Here is a 25617-nt window from a genome sequence, read left to right as displayed (position 1 = left end):
AAACGCGTTTATTTCGGGCTGTAAAACTCGTTTTGAAAAGTGTGCTGTTACTGCCCCATAAGTTAAATGGGTTGACCAAACTTGCAGAAACATGTTTATTTCTGCTGATAAACACGTTTTGACACTTTCTGCACACTGGGGTTAAGAACTGAGTGTGTGGGCTCTTCTGAGCCTTGCAGTTACATTGGGATTCTGAAGTCTGAAAAAACGTGTTTATTTCGGGCTGAAAAACACGTTTTGAAAAGTGTGCTGTAACTGCCCCATAAGTTAAATGGGGGTTACCAAACTTGCAGAAACATGTTTATTTCTGCTGAAAAACACGTTTTGACACTTTCTGCACACTGGGGTTAAGAGCTGAGTGTGTGGGCTCTTCTGAGACTTGCAGTTACACTGGGATTCAGCAGTCTGAAAAAACGCGTTTATTTCGGGCTGAAAAACACGTTTTGAAAAGTGTGCTGTTACTGCCCCATAACTTAGATGGGGTTGACCAAACTTGCAGAAACATGTTTATTTCTGCTGAAAAACACGTTTTGACACTTTCTGCACACTGGGGTTAAGAGCTGAGTGTGTGGGCTCTTCTGAGCCTTGCAGTTACATTGGGATTCTGAAGTCTGAAAAAACGCGTTTATTTCGGGCTGAAAAACACGTTTTGAAAAGTGTGCTGTTACTGCCCCATAACTTACATGGGGTTGACCAAACTTGCAGAAACATGTTTATTTCTGCTGAAAAACACGTTTTGACACTTTCTGCACACTGGGGTTAAGAGCTGAGTGTGTGGGCTCTTCTGACCCTTGCAGTTACACTGGGATTCAGCAGTCTGAAAAAACGCGTTTATTTTGGGCTGAAAAACACGTTTTGAAAAGTGTACTGTTACTGCCCCATAACTTACATGGGGGTGACCAAACTTGCAGAAACATGTTTTTTTCTGCTGAAAAACACGTTTTGACACTTTCTGCACACTGGGGTTAAGAGCTGAGTGTGTGGGCTCTTCTGAGCCTTGCAGTTACATTGGGATTCTGAAGTCTGAAAAAACGCGTTTATTTCGGGCTGAAAAACACGTTTTGAAAAGTGTGCTGTTACTGCCCCATAACTTACATGGGGTTGACCAAACTTGCAGAAACATGTTTTTTTCTGCTGAAAAACACGTTTTGACACTTTCTGTACACTGGGGTTAAGAGCTGAGTGTGTGGGCTCTTCTGAGCCTTGCAGTTACCCTGGGATTCAGCAGACTGAAAAAACGCGTTTATTTCGGGCTGAAAAACACGTTTTGAAAAGTGTGCTGTTACTGCCCCGTAACTTACATGGGGTTGACCAAACTTGCAGAAACATGTTTATTTCTGCTGAAAAACACGTTTTGACACTTTCTGCACACTGGGGTTAAGAGCTGAGTGTGTGGGCTCTTCTGAGCCTTGCAGTTACATTGGGATTCTGAAGTCTGAAAAAACGTGTTTATTTCGGGCTGAAAAACATGTTTTGAAAAGTGTGCTGTTACTGCCCCATAAGTTAAATGGGGGTGACCAAACTTGCAGAAACATGTTTATTTCTGCTGAAAAACACGTTTTGACACTTTCTGCACACTGGGGTTAAGAGCTGAGTGTGTGGGCTCTTCTGAGCCTTGCAGTTACATTGGGATTCTGAAGTCTGAAAAAACGCGTTTATTTCGGGCTGAAAAACACGTTTTGAAAAGTGTGCTGTTACTGCCCCATAAGTTAAATGGGGCTGACCAAACTTGCAGAAACATGTTTATTTCTGCTGAAAAACATGTTTTGACACTTTCTGCACACTGGGGTTAAGAGCTGAGTGTGTGGGCTCTTCTGAGCCTTGCAGTTACATTGGGATTCTGAAGTCTGAAAAAACGCGTTTATTTTTGGCTGAAAAGCACGTTTTGAAAAGTGTGCTGTTACTGCCCCATAACTTACATGGGGTTGACCAAACTTGCAGAAACATGTTTATTTCTGCTGAAAAACACGTTTTGACACTTTCTGCACACTGGGGTTAAGAGCTGAGTGTGTGGGCTCTTCAGAGCCTTGCAGTTACAGTGGGATTCTGAAGTCTGAAAAAACACGTTTATTTCGGGCTGTAAAACTCGTTTTGAAAAGTGTGCTGTTACTGCCCCATAAGTTAAATGGGTTGACCAAACTTGCAGAAACATGTTTATTTCTGCTGATAAACACGTTTTGACACTTTCTGCACACTGGGGTTAAGAACTGAGTGTGTGGGCTCTTCTGAGCCTTGCAGTTACATTGGGATTCTGAAGTCTGAAAAAACGTGTTTATTTCGGGCTGAAAAACACGTTTTGAAAAGTGTGCTGTAACTGCCCCATAAGTTAAATGGGGGTTACCAAACTTGCAGAAACATGTTTATTTCTGCTGAAAAACACGTTTTGACACTTTCTGCACACTGGGGTTAAGAGCTGAGTGTGTGGGCTCTTCTGAGACTTGCAGTTACACTGGGATTCAGCAGTCTGAAAAAACGCGTTTATTTCGGGCTGAAAAACACGTTTTGAAAAGTGTGCTGTTACTGCCCCATAACTTAGATGGGGTTGACCAAACTTGCAGAAACATGTTTATTTCTGCTGAAAAACACGTTTTGACACTTTCTGCACACTGGGGTTAAGAGCTGAGTGTGTGGGCTCTTCTGAGCCTTGCAGTTACAGTGGGATTCTGAAGTCTGAAAAAACGCGTTTATTTCGGGCTGAAAAACACGTTTTGAAAAGTGTGCTGTTACTGCCCCATAACTTACATGGGGTTGACCAAACTTGCAGAAACATGTTTATTTCTGCTGAAAAACACATTTTGACACTTTCTGCACACTGGGGTTAAGAGCTGAGTGTGTGGGCTCTTCTGAGCCTTGCAGTTACATTGGGATTCTGAAGTCTGAAAAAACGCGTTTATTTCGGGCTGAAAAACACGTTTTGAAAAGTGTGCTGTTACTGCCCCATAACTTACATGGGGTTGACCAAACTTGCAGAAACATGTTTATTTCTGCTGAAAAACACGTTTTGACACTTTCTGCACACTGGGGTTAAGAGCTGAGTGTGTGGGCTCTTCTGAGCCTTGCAGTTACATTGGGATTCTGAAGTCTGAAAAAACGTGTTTATTTCGGGCTGAAAAACATGTTTTGAAAAGTGTGCTGTTACTGCCCCATAAGTTAAATGGGGGTGACCAAACTTGCAGAAACATGTTTATTTCTGCTGAAAAACACGTTTTGACACTTTCTGCACACTGGGGTTAAGAGCTGAGTGTGTGGGCTCTTCTGAGCCTTGCAGTTACATTGGGATTCTGAAGACTGAAAAAACGCGTTTATTTCGGGCTGAAAAACACGTTTTGAAAAGTGTGCTGTTACTGCCCCATAACTTACATGGGGTTGACCAAACCTGCAGAAACATGTTTATTTCTGCTGAAAAACACGTTTTGACACTTTCTGCACACTGGGGTTAAGAGCTGAGTGTGTGGGCTCTTCTGAGCCTTGCAGTTACATTGGGATTCTGAAGTCTGAAAAAACGCGTTTATTTCGGGCTGAAAAACACGTTTTGAAAAGTGTGCTGTTACTGCCCCATAACTTACATGGGGTTGACCAAACTTGCAGAAACATGTTTATTTCTGCTGAAAAACACGTTTTGACACTTTCTGCACACTGGGGTTAAGAGCTGAGTGTGTGGGCTCTTCTGAGCCTTGCAGTTACATTGGGATTCTGAAGTCTGAAAAAACGTGTTTATTTCGGGCTGAAAAACATGTTTTGAAAAGTGTGCTGTTACTGCCCCATAAGTTAAATGGGGGTGACCAAACTTGCAGAAACATGTTTATTTCTGCTGAAAAACACGTTTTGACACTTTCTGCACACTGGGGTTAAGAGCTGAGTGTGTGGGCTCTTCTGAGCCTTGCAGTTACATTGGGATTCTGAAGTCTGAAAAAACGCGTTTATTTCGGGCTGAAAAACACGTTTTGAAAAGTGTGCTGTTACTGCCCCATAACTTACATGGGGTTGACCAAACTTGCAGAAACATGTTTATTTCTGCTGAAAAACACGTTTTGACACTTTCTGCACACTGGGGTTAAGAGCTGAGTGTGTGGGCTCTTCTGAGCCTTGCAGTTACATTGGGATTCTGAAGTCTGAAAAAACGCGTTTATTTCGGGCTGAAAAACACGTTTTGAAAAGTGTACTGTTACTGCCCCATAACTTACATGGGGGTGACCAAACTTGCAGAAACATGTTTTTTTCTGCTGAAAAACACGTTTTGACACTTTCTGCACACTGGGGTGAAGAGCTGAGTGTGTGGGCTCTTCTGAGCCTTGCAGTTACCCTGGGATTCAGCAGTCTGAAAAAACGCGTTTATTTCGGGCTGAAAAACACGTTTTGAAAAGTGTGCTGTTACTGCCCCGTAACTTACATGGGGTTGACCAAACTTGCAGAAACATGTTTATTTCTGCTGAAAAACACGTTTTGACACTTTCTGCACACTGGGGTTAAGAGCTGAGTGTGTGGGCTCTTCTGAGCCTTGCAGTTACAGTGGGATGCTGAAGCTGAAAAAACGCGTTTATTTCGGGCTGAAAAACACGTTTTGAAAAGTGTGCTGTTACTGCCCCATAACTTACATGGGGTTGACCAAACTTGCAGAAACATGTTTATTTCTGCTGAAAAACACGTTTTGACACTTTCTGCACACTGGGGTTAAGAGTAGAGTGTGTGGGCTCTTCTGAGCCTTGCAGTTACCCTGGGATTCAGCAGTCTGAAAAAACGCGTTTATTTCGGGCTGAAAAACACGTTTTGAAAAGTGTGCTGTTACTGCCCCGTAACTTACATGGGGGTGACCAAACTTGCAGAAACATGTTTATTTCTGCTGAAAAACACGTTTTGACACTTTCTGCACACTGGGGTTAAGAGTAGAGTGTGTGGGCTCTTCTGAACCTTGCAGTTACTCTGGCATTCAGCAGTCTGAAAAAACGCGTTTTTTTCGGGCTGAAAAACACGTTTTGAAAAGTGTGCTGTTACTGCCCCATAACTTACATGGGGTTGACCAAACTTGCAGAAACATGTTTATTTCTGCTGAAAAACACGTTTTGACACTTTCTGCACACTGGGGTTAAGAGCTGAGTGTGTGGGCTCTTCTGAACCTTGCAGTTACTCTGGCATTCAGCAGTCTGAAAAAACGCGTTTTTTTCGGGCTGAAAAACACGTTTTGAAAAGTGTGCTGTTACTGCCCCATAACTTACATGGGGTTGACCAAACTTGCAGAAACATGTTTATTTCTGCTGAAAAACACGTTTTGACACTTTCTGCACACTGGGGTTAAGAGCTGAGTGTGTGGGCTCTTCTGAGCCTTGCAGTTACATTGGGATTCTGAAGTCTGAAAAAACGTGTTTATTTCGGGCTGAAAAACATGTTTTGAAAAGTGTGCTGTTACTGCCCCATAAGTTAAATGGGGGTGACCAAACTTGCAGAAACATGTTTATTTCTGCTGAAAAACACGTTTTGACACTTTCTGCACACTGGGGTTAAGAGCTGAGTGTGTGGGCTCTTCTGAGCCTTGCAGTTACATTGGGATTCTGAAGTCTGAAAAAACGCGTTTATTTCGGGCTGAAAAACACGTTTTGAAAAGTGTGCTGTTACTGCCCCATAACTTACATGGGGTTGACCAAACTTGCAGAAACATGTTTATTTCTGCTGAAAAACACGTTTTGACACTTTCTGCACACTGGGGTTAAGAGCTGAGTGTGTGGGCTCTTCTGAGCCTTGCAGTTACATTGGGATTCTGAAGTCTGAAAAAACGTGTTTATTTCGGGCTGAAAAACATGTTTTGAAAAGTGTGCTGTTACTGCCCCATAAGTTAAATGGGGGTGACCAAACTTGCAGAAACATGTTTATTTCTGCTGAAAAACACGTTTTGACACTTTCTGCACACTGGGGTTAAGAGCTGAGTGTGTGGGCTCTTCTGAGCCTTGCAGTTACATTGGGATTCTGAAGACTGAAAAAACGCGTTTATTTCGGGCTGAAAAACACGTTTTGAAAAGTGTGCTGTTACTGCCCCATAACTTACATGGGGTTGACCAAACCTGCAGAAACATGTTTATTTCTGCTGAAAAACACGTTTTGACACTTTCTGCACACTGGGGTTAAGAGCTGAGTGTGTGGGCTCTTCTGAGCCTTGCAGTTACATTGGGATTCTGAAGTCTGAAAAAACGCGTTTATTTCGGGCTGAAAAACACGTTTTGAAAAGTGTGCTGTTACTGCCCCATAACTTACATGGGGTTGACCAAACTTGCAGAAACATGTTTATTTCTGCTGAAAAACACGTTTTGACACTTTCTGCACACTGGGGTTAAGAGCTGAGTGTGTGGGCTCTTCTGAGCCTTGCAGTTACATTGGGATTCTGAAGTCTGAAAAAACGTGTTTATTTCGGGCTGAAAAACATGTTTTGAAAAGTGTGCTGTTACTGCCCCATAAGTTAAATGGGGGTGACCAAACTTGCAGAAACATGTTTATTTCTGCTGAAAAACACGTTTTGACACTTTCTGCACACTGGGGTTAAGAGCTGAGTGTGTGGGCTCTTCTGAGCCTTGCAGTTACATTGGGATTCTGAAGTCTGAAAAAACACGTTTATTTCGGGCTGAAAAACACGTTTTGAAAAGTGTGCTGTTACTGCCCCATAACTTACATGGGGTTGACCAAACTTGCAGAAACATGTTTATTTCTGCTGAAAAACACGTTTTGACACTTTCTGCACACTGGGGTTAAGAGCTGAGTGTGTGGGCTCTTCTGACCCTTGCAGTTACACTGGGATTCAGCAGTCTGAAAAAACGCGTTTATTTTGGGCTGAAAAACACGTTTTGAAAAGTGTACTGTTACTGCCCCATAACTTACATGGGGGTGACCAAACTTGCAGAAACATGTTTTTTTCTGCTGAAAAACACGTTTTGACACTTTCTGCACACTGGGGTTAAGAGCTGAGTGTGTGGGCTCTTCTGAGCCTTGCAGTTACCCTGGGATTCAGCAGTCTGAAAAAACGCGTTTATTTCGGGCTGAAAAACACGTTTTGAAAAGTGTGCTGTTACTGCCCCGTAACTTACATGGGGTTGACCAAACTTGCAGAAACATGTTTATTTCTGCTGAAAAACACGTTTTGACACTTTCTGCACACTGGGGTTAAGAGCTGAGTGTGTGGGCTCTTCTGAGCCTTGCAGTTACAGTGGGATGCTGAAGCTGAAAAAACGCGTTTATTTCGGGCTGAAAAACACGTTTTGAAAAGTGTGCTGTTACTGCCCCATAACTTACATGGGGTTGACCAAACTTGCAGAAACATGTTTATTTCTGCTGAAAAACACGTTTTGACACTTTCTGCACACTGGGGTTAAGAGTAGAGTGTGTGGGCTCTTCTGAGCCTTGCAGTTACCCTGGGATTCAGCAGTCTGAAAAAACGCGTTTATTTCGGGCTGAAAAACACGTTTTGAAAAGTGTGCTGTTACTGCCCCGTAACTTACATGGGGGTGACCAAACTTGCAGAAACATGTTTATTTCTGCTGAAAAACACGTTTTGACACTTTCTGCACACTGGGGTTAAGAGTAGAGTGTGTGGGCTCTTCTGAACCTTGCAGTTACTCTGGCATTCAGCAGTCTGAAAAAACGCGTTTTTTTCGGGCTGAAAAACACGTTTTGAAAAGTGTGCTGTTACTGCCCCATAACTTACATGGGGTTGACCAAACTTGCAGAAACATGTTTATTTCTGCTGAAAAACACGTTTTGACACTTTCTGCACACTGGGGTTAAGAGCTGAGTGTGTGGGCTCTTCTGAACCTTGCAGTTACTCTGGCATTCAGCAGTCTGAAAAAACGCGTTTTTTTCGGGCTGAAAAACACGTTTTGAAAAGTGTGCTGTTACTGCCCCATAACTTACATGGGGTTGACCAAACTTGCAGAAACATGTTTATTTCTGCTGAAAAACACGTTTTGACACTTTCTGCACACTGGGGTTAAGAGCTGAGTGTGTGGGCTCTTCTGAGCCTTGCAGTTACATTGGGATTCTGAAGTCTGAAAAAACGTGTTTATTTCGGGCTGAAAAACATGTTTTGAAAAGTGTGCTGTTACTGCCCCATAAGTTAAATGGGGGTGACCAAACTTGCAGAAACATGTTTATTTCTGCTGAAAAACACGTTTTGACACTTTCTGCACACTGGGGTTAAGAGCTGAGTGTGTGGGCTCTTCTGAGCCTTGCAGTTACATTGGGATTCTGAAGTCTGAAAAAACGCGTTTATTTCGGGCTGAAAAACACGTTTTGAAAAGTGTGCTGTTACTGCCCCATAACTTACATGGGGTTGACCAAACTTGCAGAAACATGTTTATTTCTGCTGAAAAACACGTTTTGACACTTTCTGCACACTGGGGTTAAGAGCTGAGTGTGTGGGCTCTTCTGAGCCTTGCAGTTACATTGGGATTCTGAAGTCTGAAAAAACGTGTTTATTTCGGGCTGAAAAACATGTTTTGAAAAGTGTGCTGTTACTGCCCCATAAGTTAAATGGGGGTGACCAAACTTGCAGAAACATGTTTATTTCTGCTGAAAAACACGTTTTGACACTTTCTGCACACTGGGGTTAAGAGCTGAGTGTGTGGGCTCTTCTGAGCCTTGCAGTTACATTGGGATTCTGAAGACTGAAAAAACGCGTTTATTTCGGGCTGAAAAACACGTTTTGAAAAGTGTGCTGTTACTGCCCCATAACTTACATGGGGTTGACCAAACCTGCAGAAACATGTTTATTTCTGCTGAAAAACACGTTTTGACACTTTCTGCACACTGGGGTTAAGAGCTGAGTGTGTGGGCTCTTCTGAGCCTTGCAGTTACATTGGGATTCTGAAGTCTGAAAAAACGCGTTTATTTCGGGCTGAAAAACACGTTTTGAAAAGTGTGCTGTTACTGCCCCATAACTTACATGGGGTTGACCAAACTTGCAGAAACATGTTTATTTCTGCTGAAAAACACGTTTTGACACTTTCTGCACACTGGGGTTAAGAGCTGAGTGTGTGGGCTCTTCTGAGCCTTGCAGTTACATTGGGATTCTGAAGTCTGAAAAAACGTGTTTATTTCGGGCTGAAAAACATGTTTTGAAAAGTGTGCTGTTACTGCCCCATAAGTTAAATGGGGGTGACCAAACTTGCAGAAACATGTTTATTTCTGCTGAAAAACACGTTTTGACACTTTCTGCACACTGGGGTTAAGAGCTGAGTGTGTGGGCTCTTCTGAGCCTTGCAGTTACATTGGGATTCTGAAGTCTGAAAAAACGCGTTTATTTCGGGCTGAAAAACACGTTTTGAAAAGTGTGCTGTTACTGCCCCATAACTTACATGGGGTTGACCAAACTTGCAGAAACATGTTTATTTCTGCTGAAAAACACGTTTTGACACTTTCTGCACACTGGGGTTAAGAGCTGAGTGTGTGGGCTCTTCTGACCCTTGCAGTTACACTGGGATTCAGCAGTCTGAAAAAACGCGTTTATTTTGGGCTGAAAAACACGTTTTGAAAAGTGTACTGTTACTGCCCCGTAACTTACATGGGGTTGACCAAACTTGCAGAAACATGTTTATTTCTGCTGAAAAACACGTTTTGACACTTTCTGCACACTGGGGTTAAGAGCTGAGTGTGTGGGCTCTTCTGAGCCTTGCAGTTACATTGGGATTCTGAAGTCTGAAAAAACGTGTTTATTTCGGGCTGAAAAACATGTTTTGAAAAGTGTGCTGTTACTGCCCCATAAGTTAAATGGGGGTGACCAAACTTGCAGAAACATGTTTATTTCTGCTGAAAAACACGTTTTGACACTTTCTGCACACTGGGGTTAAGAGCTGAGTGTGTGGGCTCTTCTGAGCCTTGCAGTTACATTGGGATTCTGAAGACTGAAAAAACGCGTTTATTTCGGGCTGAAAAACACGTTTTGAAAAGTGTGCTGTTACTGCCCCATAACTTACATGGGGTTGACCAAACCTGCAGAAACATGTTTATTTCTGCTGAAAAACACGTTTTGACACTTTCTGCACACTGGGGTTAAGAGCTGAGTGTGTGGGCTCTTCTGAGCCTTGCAGTTACATTGGGATTCTGAAGTCTGAAAAAACGCGTTTATTTCGGGCTGAAAAACACGTTTTGAAAAGTGTGCTGTTACTGCCCCATAACTTACATGGGGTTGACCAAACCTGCAGAAACATGTTTATTTCTGCTGAAAAACACGTTTTGACACTTTCTGCACACTGGGGTTAAGAGCTGAGTGTGTGGGCTCTTCTGAGCCTTGCAGTTACATTGGGATTCTGAAGTCTGAAAAAACGCGTTTATTTCGGGCTGAAAAACACGTTTTGAAAAGTGTGCTGTTACTGCCCCATAACTTACATGGGGTTGACCAAACTTGCAGAAACATGTTTATTTCTGCTGAAAAACACGTTTTGACACTTTCTGCACACTGGGGTTAAGAGCTGAGTGTGTGGGCTCTTCTGAGCCTTGCAGTTACATTGGGATTCTGAAGTCTGAAAAAACGTGTTTATTTCGGGCTGAAAAACACGTTTTGAAAAGTGTGCTGTTACTGCCCCATAAGTTAAATGGGGGTGACCAAACTTGCAGAAACATGTTTATTTCTGCTGAAAAACACGTTTTGACACTTTCTGCACACTGGGGTTAAGAGCTGAGTGTGTGGGCTCTTCTGAGCCTTGCAGTTACATTGGGATTCTGAAGTCTGAAAAAACGCGTTTATTTCGGGCTGAAAAACACGTTTTGAAAAGTGTGCTGTTACTGCCCCATAACTTACATGGGGTTGACCAAACTTGCAGAAACATGTTTATTTCTGCTGAAAAACACGTTTTGACACTTTCTGCACACTGGGGTTAAGAGCTGAGTGTGTGGGCTCTTCTGACCCTTGCAGTTACACTGGGATTCAGCAGTCTGAAAAAACGCGTTTATTTTGGGCTGAAAAACACGTTTTGAAAAGTGTACTGTTACTGCCCCATAACTTACATGGGGGTGACCAAACTTGCAGAAACATGTTTTTTTCTGCTGAAAAACACGTTTTGACACTTTCTGCACACTGGGGTTAAGAGCTGAGTGTGTGGGCTCTTCTGAGCCTTGCAGTTACCCTGGGATTCAGCAGTCTGAAAAAACGCGTTTATTTCGGGCTGAAAAACACGTTTTGAAAAGTGTGCTGTTACTGCCCCGTAACTTACATGGGGTTGACCAAACTTGCAGAAACATGTTTATTTCTGCTGAAAAACACGTTTTGACACTTTCTGCACACTGGGGTTAAGAGCTGAGTGTGTGGGCTCTTCTGAGCCTTGCAGTTACATTGGGATTCTGAAGTCTGAAAAAACGTGTTTATTTCGGGCTGAAAAACATGTTTTGAAAAGTGTGCTGTTACTGCCCCATAAGTTAAATGGGGGTGACCAAACTTGCAGAAACATGTTTATTTCTGCTGAAAAACACGTTTTGACACTTTCTGCACACTGGGGTTAAGAGCTGAGTGTGTGGGCTCTTCTGAGCCTTGCAGTTACATTGGGATTCTGAAGACTGAAAAAACGCGTTTATTTCGGGCTGAAAAACACGTTTTGAAAAGTGTGCTGTTACTGCCCCATAACTTACATGGGGTTGACCAAACCTGCAGAAACATGTTTATTTCTGCTGAAAAACACGTTTTGACACTTTCTGCACACTGGGGTTAAGAGCTGAGTGTGTGGGCTCTTCTGAGCCTTGCAGTTACATTGGGATTCTGAAGTCTGAAAAAACGCGTTTATTTCGGGCTGAAAAACACGTTTTGAAAAGTGTGCTGTTACTGCCCCATAACTTACATGGGGTTGACCAAACTTGCAGAAACATGTTTATTTCTGCTGAAAAACACGTTTTGACACTTTCTGCACACTGGGGTTAAGAGCTGAGTGTGTGGGCTCTTCTGAGCCTTGCAGTTACATTGGGATTCTGAAGTCTGAAAAAACGTGTTTATTTCGGGCTGAAAAACATGTTTTGAAAAGTGTGCTGTTACTGCCCCATAAGTTAAATGGGGGTGACCAAACTTGCAGAAACATGTTTATTTCTGCTGAAAAACACGTTTTGACACTTTCTGCACACTGGGGTTAAGAGCTGAGTGTGTGGGCTCTTCTGAGCCTTGCAGTTACATTGGGATTCTGAAGTCTGAAAAAACGCGTTTATTTCGGGCTGAAAAACACGTTTTGAAAAGTGTGCTGTTACTGCCCCATAACTTACATGGGGTTGACCAAACCTGCAGAAACATGTTTATTTCTGCTGAAAAACACGTTTTGACACTTTCTGCACATTGGGGTTAAGAGCTGAGTGTGTGGGCTCTTCTGAGCCTTGCAGTTACAGTGGGATGCTGAAGTCTGAAAAAACGCGTTTATTTCGGGCTGAAAAACACGTTTTGAAAAGTGTGCTGTTACTGCCCCATAACTTACATGGGGTTGACCAAACTTGCAGAAACATGTTTATTTCTGCTGAAAAACACGTTTTGACACTTTCTGCACACTGGGGTTAAGAGTAGAGTGTGTGGGCTCTTCTGAGCCTTGCAGTTACCCTGGGATTCAGCAGTCTGAAAAAACGCGTTTTTTTCGGGCTGAAAAACACGTTTTGAAAAGTGTGCTGTTACTGCCCCGTAACTTACATGGGGGTGACCAAACTTGCAGAAACATGTTTATTTCTGCTGAAAAACACGTTTTGACACTTTCTGCACACTGGGGTTAAGAGTAGAGTGTGTGGGCTCTTCTGAACCTTGCAGTTACTCTGGCATTCAGCAGTCTGAAAAAACGCGTTTTTTTCGGGCTGAAAAACACGTTTTGAAAAGTGTGCTGTTACTGCCCCATAACTTACATGGGGTTGACCAAACTTGCAGAAACATGTTTAATTCTGCTGAAAAACACGTTTTGACACTTTCTGCGCACTGGGGTTAAGAGCTGAGTGTGTGGGCTCTTCTGAACCTTGCAGTTACATTGGGATTCTGAAGTCTGAAAAAACGCGTTTATTTCGGGCTGAAAAACACGTTTTGAAAAGTGTGCTGTTACTGCCCCATAACTTACATGGGGTTGACCAAACTTGCAGAAACATGTTTATTTCTGCTGAAAAACACGTTTTGACACTTTCTGCACACTGGGGTTAAGAGCTGAGTGTGTGGGCTCTTCTGACCCTTGCAGTTACACTGGGATTCAGCAGTCTGAAAAAACGCGTTTATTTTGGGCTGAAAAACACGTTTTGAAAAGTGTACTGTTACTGCCCCGTAACTTACATGGGGTTGACCAAACTTGCAGAAACATGTTTATTTCTGCTGAAAAACACGTTTTGACACTTTCTGCACACTGGGGTTAAGAGCTGAGTGTGTGGGCTCTTCTGAGCCTTGCAGTTACATTGGGATTCTGAAGTCTGAAAAAACGTGTTTATTTCGGGCTGAAAAACATGTTTTGAAAAGTGTGCTGTTACTGCCCCATAAGTTAAATGGGGGTGACCAAACTTGCAGAAACATGTTTATTTCTGCTGAAAAACACGTTTTGACACTTTCTGCACACTGGGGTTAAGAGCTGAGTGTGTGGGCTCTTCTGAGCCTTGCAGTTACATTGGGATTCTGAAGACTGAAAAAACGCGTTTATTTCGGGCTGAAAAACACGTTTTGAAAAGTGTGCTGTTACTGCCCCATAACTTACATGGGGTTGACCAAACCTGCAGAAACATGTTTATTTCTGCTGAAAAACACGTTTTGACACTTTCTGCACACTGGGGTTAAGAGCTGAGTGTGTGGGCTCTTCTGAGCCTTGCAGTTACATTGGGATTCTGAAGTCTGAAAAAACGCGTTTATTTCGGGCTGAAAAACACGTTTTGAAAAGTGTGCTGTTACTGCCCCATAACTTACATGGGGTTGACCAAACTTGCAGAAACATGTTTATTTCTGCTGAAAAACACGTTTTGACACTTTCTGCACACTGGGGTTAAGAGCTGAGTGTGTGGGCTCTTCTGAGCCTTGCAGTTACATTGGGATTCTGAAGTCTGAAAAAACGTGTTTATTTCGGGCTGAAAAACACGTTTTGAAAAGTGTGCTGTTACTGCCCCATAAGTTAAATGGGGGTGACCAAACTTGCAGAAACATGTTTATTTCTGCTGAAAAACACGTTTTGACACTTTCTGCACACTGGGGTTAAGAGCTGAGTGTGTGGGCTCTTCTGAGCCTTGCAGTTACATTGGGATTCTGAAGTCTGAAAAAACGCGTTTATTTCGGGCTGAAAAACACGTTTTGAAAAGTGTGCTGTTACTGCCCCATAACTTACATGGGGTTGACCAAACTTGCAGAAACATGTTTATTTCTGCTGAAAAACACGTTTTGACACTTTCTGCACACTGGGGTTAAGAGCTGAGTGTGTGGGCTCTTCTGAGCCTTGCAGTTACATTGGGATTCTGAAGTCTGAAAAAACGCGTTTATTTCGGGCTGAAAAACACGTTTTGAAAAGTGTGCTGTTACTGCCCCATAACTTACATGGGGTTGACCAAACTTGCAGAAACATGTTTATTTCTGCTGAAAAACACGTTTTGACACTTTCTGCACACTGGGGTTAAGAGCTGAGTGTGTGGGCTCTTCTGACCCTTGCAGTTACACTGGGATTCAGCAGTCTGAAAAAACGCGTTTATTTTGGGCTGAAAAACACGTTTTGAAAAGTGTACTGTTACTGCCCCATAACTTACATGGGGGTGACCAAACTTGCAGAAACATGTTTTTTTCTGCTGAAAAACACGTTTTGACACTTTCTGCACACTGGGGTTAAGAGCTGAGTGTGTGGGCTCTTCTGAGCCTTGCAGTTACCCTGGGATTCAGCAGTCTGAAAAAACGCGTTTATTTCGGGCTGAAAAACACGTTTTGAAAAGTGTGCTGTTACTGCCCCGTAACTTACATGGGGTTGACCAAACTTGCAGAAACATGTTTATTTCTGCTGAAAAACACGTTTTGACACTTTCTGCACACTGGGGTTAAGAGCTGAGTGTGTGGGCTCTTCTGAGCCTTGCAGTTACATTGGGATTCTGAAGTCTGAAAAAACGTGTTTATTTCGGGCTGAAAAACATGTTTTGAAAAGTGTGCTGTTACTGCCCCATAAGTTAAATGGGGGTGACCAAACTTGCAGAAACATGTTTATTTCTGCTGAAAAACACGTTTTGACACTTTCTGCACACTGGGGTTAAGAGCTGAGTGTGTGGGCTCTTCTGAGCCTTGCAGTTACATTGGGATTCTGAAGTCTGAAAAAACGCGTTTATTTCGGGCTGAAAAACACGTTTTGAAAAGTGTGCTGTTACTGCCCCATAACTTACATGGGGTTGACCAAACCTGCAGAAACATGTTTATTTCTGCTGAAAAACACGTTTTGACACTTTCTGCACACTGGGGTTAAGAGCTGAGTGTGTGGGCTCTTCTGAGCCTTGCAGTTACATTGGGATTCTGAAGTCTGAAAAAACGCGTTTATTTCGGGCTGAAAAACACGTTTTGAAAAGTGTGCTGTTACTGCCCCATAACTTACATGGGGTTGACCAAACTTGCAGAAACATGTTTATTTCTGCTGAAAAACACGTTTTGACACTTTCTGCACACTGGGGTTAAGAGCTGAGTGTGTGGGCTCTTCTGAGCCTTGCAGTTACATTGGGATTCTGAAGTCTGAAAAAACGTGTTTATTTCGGGCTGAAAAACATGTTTTGAAAAGTGTGCTGTTACTGCCCCATAAGTTAAATGGGGGTGACCAAACTTGCAGAAACATGTTTATTTCTGCTGAAAAACACGTTTTGACACTTTCTGCACACTGGGGTTAAGAGCTGAGTGTGTGGGCTCTTCTGAGCCTTGCAGTTACATTGGGATTCTGAAGTCTGAAAAAACGCGTTTATTTCGGGCTGAAAAACACGTTTTGAAAAGTGTGCTGTTACTGCCCCATAACTTACATGGGGTTGACCAAACCTGCAGAAACATGTTTATTTCTGCTGAAAAACACGTTTTGACACTTTCTGCACATTGGGGTTAAGAGCTGAGTGTGTGGGCTCTTCTGAGCCTTGCAGTTACAGTGGGATGCTGAAGTCTGAAAAAACGCGTTTATTTCGGGCTGAAAAACACGTTTTGAAAAGTGTGCTGTTACTGCCCCATAACTTACATGGGGTTGACCAAACTTGCAGAAACATGTTTATTTCTGCTGAAAAACACGTTTTGACACTTTCTGCACACTGGGGTTAAGAGTAGAGTGTGTGGGCTCTTCTGAGCCTTGCAGTTACCCTGGGATTCAGCAGTCTGAAAAAACGCGTTTATTTCGGGCTGAAAAACACGTTTTGAAAAGTGTGCTGTTACTGCCCCGTAACTTACATGGGGGTGACCAAACTTGCAGAAACATGTTTATTTCTGCTGAAAAACACGTTTTGACACTTTCTGCACACTGGGGTTAAGAGTAGAGTGTGTGGGCTCTTCTGAACCTTGCAGTTACTCTGGCATTCAGCAGTCTGAAAAAACGCGTTTTTTTCGGGCTGAAAAACACGTTTTGAAAAGTGTGCTGTTACTGCCCCATAACTTACATGGGGTTGACCAAACTTGCAGAAACATGTTTAATTCTGCTGAAAAACACGTTTTGACACTTTCTGCGCACTGGGGTTAAGAGCTGAGTGTGTGGGCTCTTCTGAACCTTGCAGTTACATTGGGATTCTGAAGTCTGAAAAAACGCGTTTATTTCGGGCTGAAAAACACGTTTTGAAAAGTGTGCTGTTACTGCCCCATAACTTACATGGGGTTGACCAAACTTGCAGAAACATGTTTATTTCTGCTGAAAAACACGTTTTGACACTTTCTGCACACTGGGGTTAAGAGCTGAGTGTGTGGGCTCTTCTGACCCTTGCAGTTACACTGGGATTCAGCAGTCTGAAAAAACGCGTTTATTTTGGGCTGAAAAACACGTTTTGAAAAGTGTACTGTTACTGCCCCGTAACTTACATGGGGTTGACCAAACTTGCAGAAACATGTTTATTTCTGCTGAAAAACACGTTTTGACACTTTCTGCACACTGGGGTTAAGAGCTGAGTGTGTGGGCTCTTCTGAGCCTTGCAGTTACATTGGGATTCTGAAGTCTGAAAAAACGTGTTTATTTCGGGCTGAAAAACATGTTTTGAAAAGTGTGCTGTTACTGCCCCATAAGTTAAATGGGGGTGACCAAACTTGCAGAAACATGTTTATTTCTGCTGAAAAACACGTTTTGACACTTTCTGCACACTGGGGTTAAGAGCTGAGTGTGTGGGCTCTTCTGAGCCTTGCAGTTACATTGGGATTCTGAAGACTGAAAAAACGCGTTTATTTCGGGCTGAAAAACACGTTTTGAAAAGTGTGCTGTTACTGCCCCATAACTTACATGGGGTTGACCAAACCTGCAGAAACATGTTTATTTCTGCTGAAAAACACGTTTTGACACTTTCTGCACACTGGGGTTAAGAGCTGAGTGTGTGGGCTCTTCTGAGCCTTGCAGTTACATTGGGATTCTGAAGTCTGAAAAAACGCGTTTATTTCGGGCTGAAAAACACGTTTTGAAAAGTGTGCTGTTACTGCCCCATAACTTACATGGGGTTGACCAAACTTGCAGAAACATGTTTATTTCTGCTGAAAAACACGTTTTGACACTTTCTGCACACTGGGGTTAAGAGCTGAGTGTGTGGGCTCTTCTGAGCCTTGCAGTTACATTGGGATTCTGAAGTCTGAAAAAACGTGTTTATTTCGGGCTGAAAAACATGTTTTGAAAAGTGTGCTGTTACTGCCCCATAAGTTAAATGGGGGTGACCAAACTTGCAGAAACATGTTTATTTCTGCTGAAAAACACGTTTTGACACTTTCTGCACACTGGGGTTAAGAGCTGAGTGTGTGGGCTCTTCTGAGCCTTGCAGTTACATTGGGATTCTGAAGTCTGAAAAAACGCGTTTATTTCGGGCTGAAAAACACGTTTTGAAAAGTGTGCTGTTACTGCCCCATAACTTACATGGGGTTGACCAAACTTGCAGAAACATGTTTATTTCTGCTGAAAAACACGTTTTGACACTTTCTGCACACTGGGGTTAAGAGCTGAGTGTGTGGGCTCTTCTGACCCTTGCAGTTACACTGGGATTCAGCAGTCTGAAAAAACGCGTTTATTTTGGGCTGAAAAACACGTTTTGAAAAGTGTACTGTTACTGCCCCATAACTTACATGGGGGTGACCAAACTTGCAGAAACATGTTTTTTTCTGCTGAAAAACACGTTTTGACACTTTCTGCACACTGGGGTTAAGAGCTGAGTGTGTGGGCTCTTCTGAGCCTTGCAGTTACCCTGGGATTCAGCAGTCTGAAAAAACGCGTTTATTTCGGGCTGAAAAACACGTTTTGAAAAGTGTGCTGTTACTGCCCCGTAACTTACATGGGGTTGACCAAACTTGCAGAAACATGTTTATTTCTGCTGAAAAACACGTTTTGACACTTTCTGCACACTGGGGTTAAGAGCTGAGTGTGTGGGCTCTTCTGAGCCTTGCAGTTACATTGGGATTCTGAAGTCTGAAAAAACGTGTTTATTTCGGGCTGAAAAACATGTTTTGAAAAGTGTGCTGTTACTGCCCCATAAGTTAAATGGGGGTGACCAAACTTGCAGAAACATGTTTATTTCTGCTGAAAAACACGTTTTGACACTTTCTGCACACTGGGGTTAAGAGCTGAGTGTGTGGGCTCTTCTGAGCCTTGCAGTTACATTGGGATTCTGAAGACTGAAAAAACGCGTTTATTTAGGGCTGAAAAACACGTTTTGAAAAGTGTGCTGTTACTGCCCCATAACTTACATGGGGTTGACCAAACCTGCAGAAACATGTTTATTTCTGCTGAAAAACACGTTTTGACACTTTCTGCACACTGGGGTTAAGAGCTGAGTGTGTGGGCTCTTCTGAGCCTTGCAGTTACATTGGGATTCTGAAGTCTGAAAAAACGCGTTTATTTCGGGCTGAAAAACACGTTTTGAAAAGTGTGCTGTTACTGCCCCATAACTTACATGGGGTTGACCAAACTTGCAGAAACATGTTTATTTCTGCTGAAAAACACGTTTTGACACTTTCTGCACACTGGGGTTAAGAGCTGAGTGTGTGGGCTCTTCTGAGCCTTGCAGTTACATTGGGATTCTGAAGTCTGAAAAAACGCGTTTATTTCGGGCTGAAAAACACGTTTTGAAAAGTGTGCTGTTACTGCCCCATAACTTACATGGGGTTGACCAAACTTGCAGAAACATGTTTATTTCTGCTGAAAAACACGTTTTGACACTTTCTGCACACTGGGGTTAAGAGCTGAGTGTGTGGGCTCTTCTGACCCTTGCAGTTACACTGGGATTCAGCAGTCTGAAAAAACGCGTTTATTTTGGGCTGAAAAACACGTTTTGAAAAGTGTACTGTTACTGCCCCATAACTTACATGGGGGTGACCAAACTTGCAGAAACATGTTTTTTTCTGCTGAAAAACACGTTTTGACACTTTCTGCACACTGGGGTTAAGAGCTGAGTGTGTGGGCTCTTCTGAGCCTTGCAGTTACCCTGGGATTCAGCAGTCTGAAAAAACGCGTTTATTTCGGGCTGAAAAACACGTTTTGAAAAGTGTGCTGTTACTGCCCCGTAACTTACATGGGGTTGACCAAACTTGCAGAAACATGTTTATTTCTGCTGAAAAACACGTTTTGACACTTTCTGCACACTGGGGTTAAGAGCTGAGTGTGTGGGCTCTTCTGAGCCTTGCAGTTACATTGGGATTCTGAAGTCTGAAAAAACGTGTTTATTTCGGGCTGAAAAACATGTTTTGAAAAGTGTGCTGTTACTGCCCCATAAGTTAAATGGGGGTGACCAAACTTGCAGAAACATGTTTATTTCTGCTGAAAAACACGTTTTGACACTTTCTGCACACTGGGGTTAAGAGCTGAGTGTGTGGGCTCTTCTGAGCCTTGCAGTTACAGTGGGATTCTGAAGTCTGAAAAAACGCGTTTATTTCGGGCTGAAAAACACGTTTTGAAAAGTGTGCTGTTACTGCCCCATAACTTACATGTTGGTGACCAAACTTGCAGAAACATGTTTATTTCTGCTGAAAAACACGTTTTGACACTTTCTGCACACTGGGGTTAAGAGCTGAGTGTGTGGGCTCTTCTGAACCTTGCAGTTACTCTGGCATTCAGCAGTCTGAAAAAATGCGTTTATTTCGGGATGAAAAACACGTTTTGAAAAGTGTGCTGTTACTGCCCCATAAGTTACATGGGGGTGACCAAACTTGCAGAAACATGTTTATTTCTGCTGAAAAACATGTTTTGACACTTTCTGCACACTGGGGTTAAGAGCTGAGTGTGTGGGCTCTTCTGAGCCTTGCAGTTACATTGGGATTCTGAAGTCTGAAAAAACGCGTTTATTTCGGGCTGAAAAGCACGTTTTGAAAAGTGTGCTGTTACTGCCCCTTAACTTACATGGGGTTGACCAAACTTTCAGAAACATGTTTATTTCTGCTGAAAAACACATTTTGACACTTTCTGCACACTGGGGTTAAGAGCTGAGTGTGTGGGCTCTTCTGAGCCTTGCAGTTACATTGGGATTCTGAAGACTGAAAAAACGCGTTTATTTCGGGCTGAAAAACACGTTTTGAAAAGTGTGCTGTTACTGCCCCATAAGTTAAATGGGGGTGACCAAACTTGCAGAAACATGTTTATTTCTGCTTAAAAACACGTTTTGACACTTTCTGCACACTGGGGTTAAGAGCTGAGTGTGTGGGCTCTTCTGAGCCTTGCAGTTACATTGGGATTCTGAAGACTGAAAAAACGCGTTTATTTCGGGCTGAAAAACACGTTTTGAAAAGTGTGCTGTTACTGCCCCATAACTTACATGGGGTTGACCAAACCTGCAGAAACATGTTTATTTCTCCTGAAAAACACGTTTTGACACTTTCTGCACACTGGGGTTAAGAGCTGAGTATGTGGGCTCTTCTGAGCCTTGCAGTTACATTGGGATTCTGAAGTCTGAAAAAACGTGTTTATTTCGGGCTGAAAAACATGTTTTGAAAAGTGTGCTGTTACTGCCCCATAAGTTAAATGGGGGTGACCAAACTTGCAGAAACATGTTTATTTCTGCTGAAAAACACGTTTTGACACTTTCTGCACACTGGGGTTAAGAGCTGAGTGTGTGGGCTCTTCTGAGCCTTGCAGTTACATTGGGATTCTGAAGTCTGAAAAAACGCGTTTATTTCGGGCTGAAAAACACGTTTTGAAAAGTGTGCTGTTACTGCCCCATAACTTACATGGGGTTGACCAAACCTGCAGAAACATGTTTATTTCTGCTGAAAAACACGTTTTGACACTTTCTGCACATTGGGGTTAAGAGCTGAGTGTGTGGGCTCTTCTGAGCCTTGCAGTTACAGTGGGATGCTGAAGTCTGAAAAAACGCGTTTATTTCGGGCTGAAAAAAACGTTTTGAAAAGTGTGCTGTTACTGCCCCATAACTTACATGGGGTTGACCAAACTTGCAGAAACATGTTTATTTCTGCTGAAAAACACGTTTTGACACTTTCTGCACACTGGGGTTAAGAGCTGAGTGTGTGGGCTCTTCTGACCCTTGCAGTTACACTGGGATTCAGCAGTCTGAAAAAACGCGTTTATTTTGGGCTGCAAAACACGTTTTGAAAAGTGTACTGTTACTGCCCCATAACTTAGATGGGGGTGACCAAACTTGCAGAAACATGTTTTTTTCTGCTGAAAAACACGTTTTGACACTTTCTGCACACTGGGGTTAAGAGCTGAGTGTGTGGGCTCTTCTGAGCCTTGCAGTTACCCTGGGATTCAGCAGTCTGAAAAAACGCGTTTATTTCGGGCTGAAAAACACGTTTTGAAAAGTGTGCTGTTACTGCCCCATAAGTTACATGGGGGTGACCAAACTTGCAGAAACATGTTTATTTCTGCTGAAAAACCAGTTTGACACTTTCTGCACACTGGGGTTAAGAGCTGAGTGTGTGGGCTCTTCAGAGCCTTGCAGTTACAGTGGGATTCTGAAGTCTGAAAAAACGCGTTTATTTCGGGCTGTAAAACTCGTTTTGAAAAGTGTGCTGTTACTGCCCCATAAGTTAAATGGGGTTGACCAAACTTGCAGAAACATGTTTATTTCTGCTGATAAACATGTTTTGACACTTTCTGCACACTGGGGTTAAGAGCTGAGTGTGTGGGCTCTTCTGAGCCTTGCAGTTACAGTGGGATTCTGAAGTCTGAAAAAACGCGTTTATTTCGGGCTGAAAAACACGTTTTGAAAAGTGTGCTGTAACTGCCCCATAAGTTAAATGGGGGTGACCAAACTTGCAGAAACGTTTATTTCTGCTGAAAAACACGTTTTGACACTTTCTGCACACTGGGGTTAAGAGCTGAGTGTGTGGGCTCTTCTGAGCCTTGCAGTTACAGTGGGATTCAGCAGACTGAAAAAACGCGTTTATTTCGGGCTGAAAAACACGTTTTGAAAAGTGTGCTGTTACTGCCCCATAACTTACATGGGGTTGACCAAACTTGCAGAAACATGTTTATTTCTGCTGAAAAACACATTTTGACACTTTCTGCACACTGGGGTTAAGAGCTGAGTGTGTGGGCTCTTCTGAGCCTTGCAGTTACAGTGGGATTCTGAAGTCTGAAAAAACGCGTTTATTTCGGGCTGAAAAACACGTTTTGAAAAGTGTGCTGTTACTGCCCCATAAGTTAAATGGGGCTGACCAAACTTGCAGAAACATGTTTATTTCTGCTGAAAAACATGTTTTGACACTTTCTGCACACTGGGGTTAAGAGCTGAGTGTGTGGGCTCTTCTGAGCCTTGCAGTTACATTGGGATTCTGAAGTCTGAAAAAACGCGTTTATTTCGGGCTGAAAAGCACGTTTTGAAAAGTGTGCTGTTACTGCCCCATAACTTACATGGGGTTGACCAAACTTGCAGAAACATGTTTATTTCTGCTGATAAACATGTTTTGACACTTTCTGCACACTGGGGTTAAGAGCTGAGTGTGTGGGCTCTTCTGAGCCTTGCAGATACATTGGGATTCTGAAGTCTGAAAAAACACGTTTATTTCGGGCTGAAAAACACGTTTTGAAAAGTGTGCTGTTACTGCCCCATAACTTACATGGGGTTGACCAAACTTGCAGAAACATGTTTATTTCTGCTGATAAACACGTTTTGACACTTTCTGCACACTGGGGTTAAGAGCTGAGTGTGTGGGCTCTTCTGAGCCTTGCAGTTACATTGGGATTCTGAAGTCTGAAAAAACGCGTTTATTTCGGGCTGAAAAACACGTTTTGAAAAGTGTGCTGTAACTGCCCCATAAGTTAAATGGGGGTGACCAAACTTGCAGAAACGTTTATTTCTGCTGAAAAACACGTTTTGACACTTTCTGCACACTGGGGTTAAGAGCTGAGTGTGTGGGCTCTTCTGAGCCTTGCAGTTACATTGGGATTCTGAAGTCTGAAAAAACGTGTTTATTTCGGGCTGAAAAACATGTTTTGAAAAGTGTGCTGTTACTGCCCCATAAGTTAAATGGGGGTGACCAAACTTGCAGAAACATGTTTATTTCTGCTGAAAAACACGTTTTGACACTTTCTGCACACTGGGGTTAAGAGCTGAGTGTGTGGGCTCTTCTGAGCCTTGCAGTTACATTGGGATTCTGAAGTCTGAAAAAACGCGTTTATTTCGGGCTGAAAAACACGTTTTGAAAAGTGTGCTGTTACTGCCCCATAACTTACATGGGGTTGACCAAACCTGCAGAAACATGTTTATTTCTGCTGAAAAACACGTTTTGACACTTTCTGCACACTGGGGTTAAGAGCTGAGTGTGTGGCTCTTCTGAGCCTTGCAGTTACATTGGGATTCTGAAGTCTGAAAAAACGCGTTTATTTCGGGCTGAAAAACACGTTTTGAAAAGTGTGCTGTTACTGCCCCATAACTTACATGGGGTTGACCAAACTTGCAGAAACATGTTTATTTCTGCTGAAAAACACGTTTTGACACTTTCTGCACACTGGGGTTAAGAGCTGAGTGTGTGGGCTCTTCTGAGCCTTGCAGTTACATTGGGATTCTGAAGTCTGAAAAAACGCGTTTATTTCGGGCTGAAAAACACGTTTTGAAAAGTGTGCTGTTACTGCCCCATAACTTACATGGGGTTGACCAAACCTGCAGAAACATGTTTATTTCTGCTGAAAAACACGTTTTGACACTTTCTGCACATTGGAGTTAAGAGCTGAGTGTGTGGGCTCTTCTGAGCCTTGCAGTTACAGTGGGATGCTGAAGTCTGAAAAAACGCGTTTATTTCGGGCTGAAAAAAACGTTTTGAAAAGTGTGCTGTTACTGCCCCATAACTTACATGGGGTTGACCAAACTTGCAGAAACATGTTTATTTCTGCTGAAAAACACGTTTTGACACTTTCTGCACACTGGGGTTAAGAGCTGAGTGTGTGGGCTCTTCTGACCCTTGCAGTTACACTGGGATTCAGCAGTCTGAAAAAACGCGTTTATTTTGGGCTGAAAAACACGTTTTGAAAAGTGTACTGTTACTGCCCCATAACTTAGATGGGGGTGACCAAACTTGCAGAAACATGTTTTTTTCTGCTGAAAAACACGTTTTGACACTTTCTGCACACTGGGGTTAAGAGCTGAGTGTGTGGGCTCTTCTGAGCCTTGCAGTTACCCTGGGATTCAGCAGTCTGAAAAAACGCGTTTATTTCGGGCTGAAAAACACGTTTTGAAAAGTGTGCTGTTACTGCCCCATAACTTACATGGGGTTGACCAAACTTGCAGAAACATGTTTATTTCTGCTGAAAAACACGTTTTGACACTTTCTGCACACTGGGGTTAAGAGCTGAGTGTGTGGGCTCTTCTGAACCTTGCAGTTACTCTGGCATTCAGCAGTCTGAAAAAATGCGTTTATTTCGGGCTGAAAAACACGTTTTGAAAAGTGTGCTGTTACTGCCCCATAAGTTACATGGGGGTGACCAAACTTGCAGAAACATGTTTATTTCTGCTGAAAAACCAGTTTGACACTTTCTGCACACTGGGGTTAAGAGCTGAGTGTGTGGGCTCTTCTGAGCCTTGCAGTTACATTGGGATTCTGAAGTCTGAAAAAACGCGTTTATTTCGGGCTGTAAAACTCGTTTTGAAAAGTGTGCTGTTACTGCCCCATAAGTTAAATGGGGTTGACCAAACTTGCAGAAACATGTTTATTTCTGCTGATAAACATGTTTTGACACTTTCTGCACACTGGGGTTAAGAGCTGAGTGTGTGGGCTCTTCTGAGCCTTGCAGTTACATTGGGATTCTGAAGTCTGAAAAAACGCGTTTATTTCGGGCTGAAAAACACGTTTTGAAAAGTGTGCTGTAACTGCCCCATAAGTTAAATGGGGGTGACCAAACTTGCAGAAACGTTTATTTCTGCTGAAAAACACGTTTTGACACTTTCTGCACACTGGGGTTAAGAGCTGAGTGTGTGGGCTCTTCTGACCCTTGCAGTTACACTGGGATTCAGCAGTCTGAAAAAACGCGTTTATTTTGGGCTGAAAAACACGTTTTGAAAAGTGTACTGTTACTGCCCCATAACTTAGATGGGGGTGACCAAACTTGC

The sequence above is a fragment of the Lepisosteus platostomus genome, chromosome 23 (assembly GCF_059453375.1).
Source record: "Lepisosteus platostomus isolate fLepPlt1 chromosome 23, fLepPlt1.hap1, whole genome shotgun sequence".
Taxonomy (NCBI): domain Eukaryota; kingdom Metazoa; phylum Chordata; class Actinopteri; order Semionotiformes; family Lepisosteidae; genus Lepisosteus; species Lepisosteus platostomus.
This window is presented reverse-complemented; position numbering follows the sequence as displayed.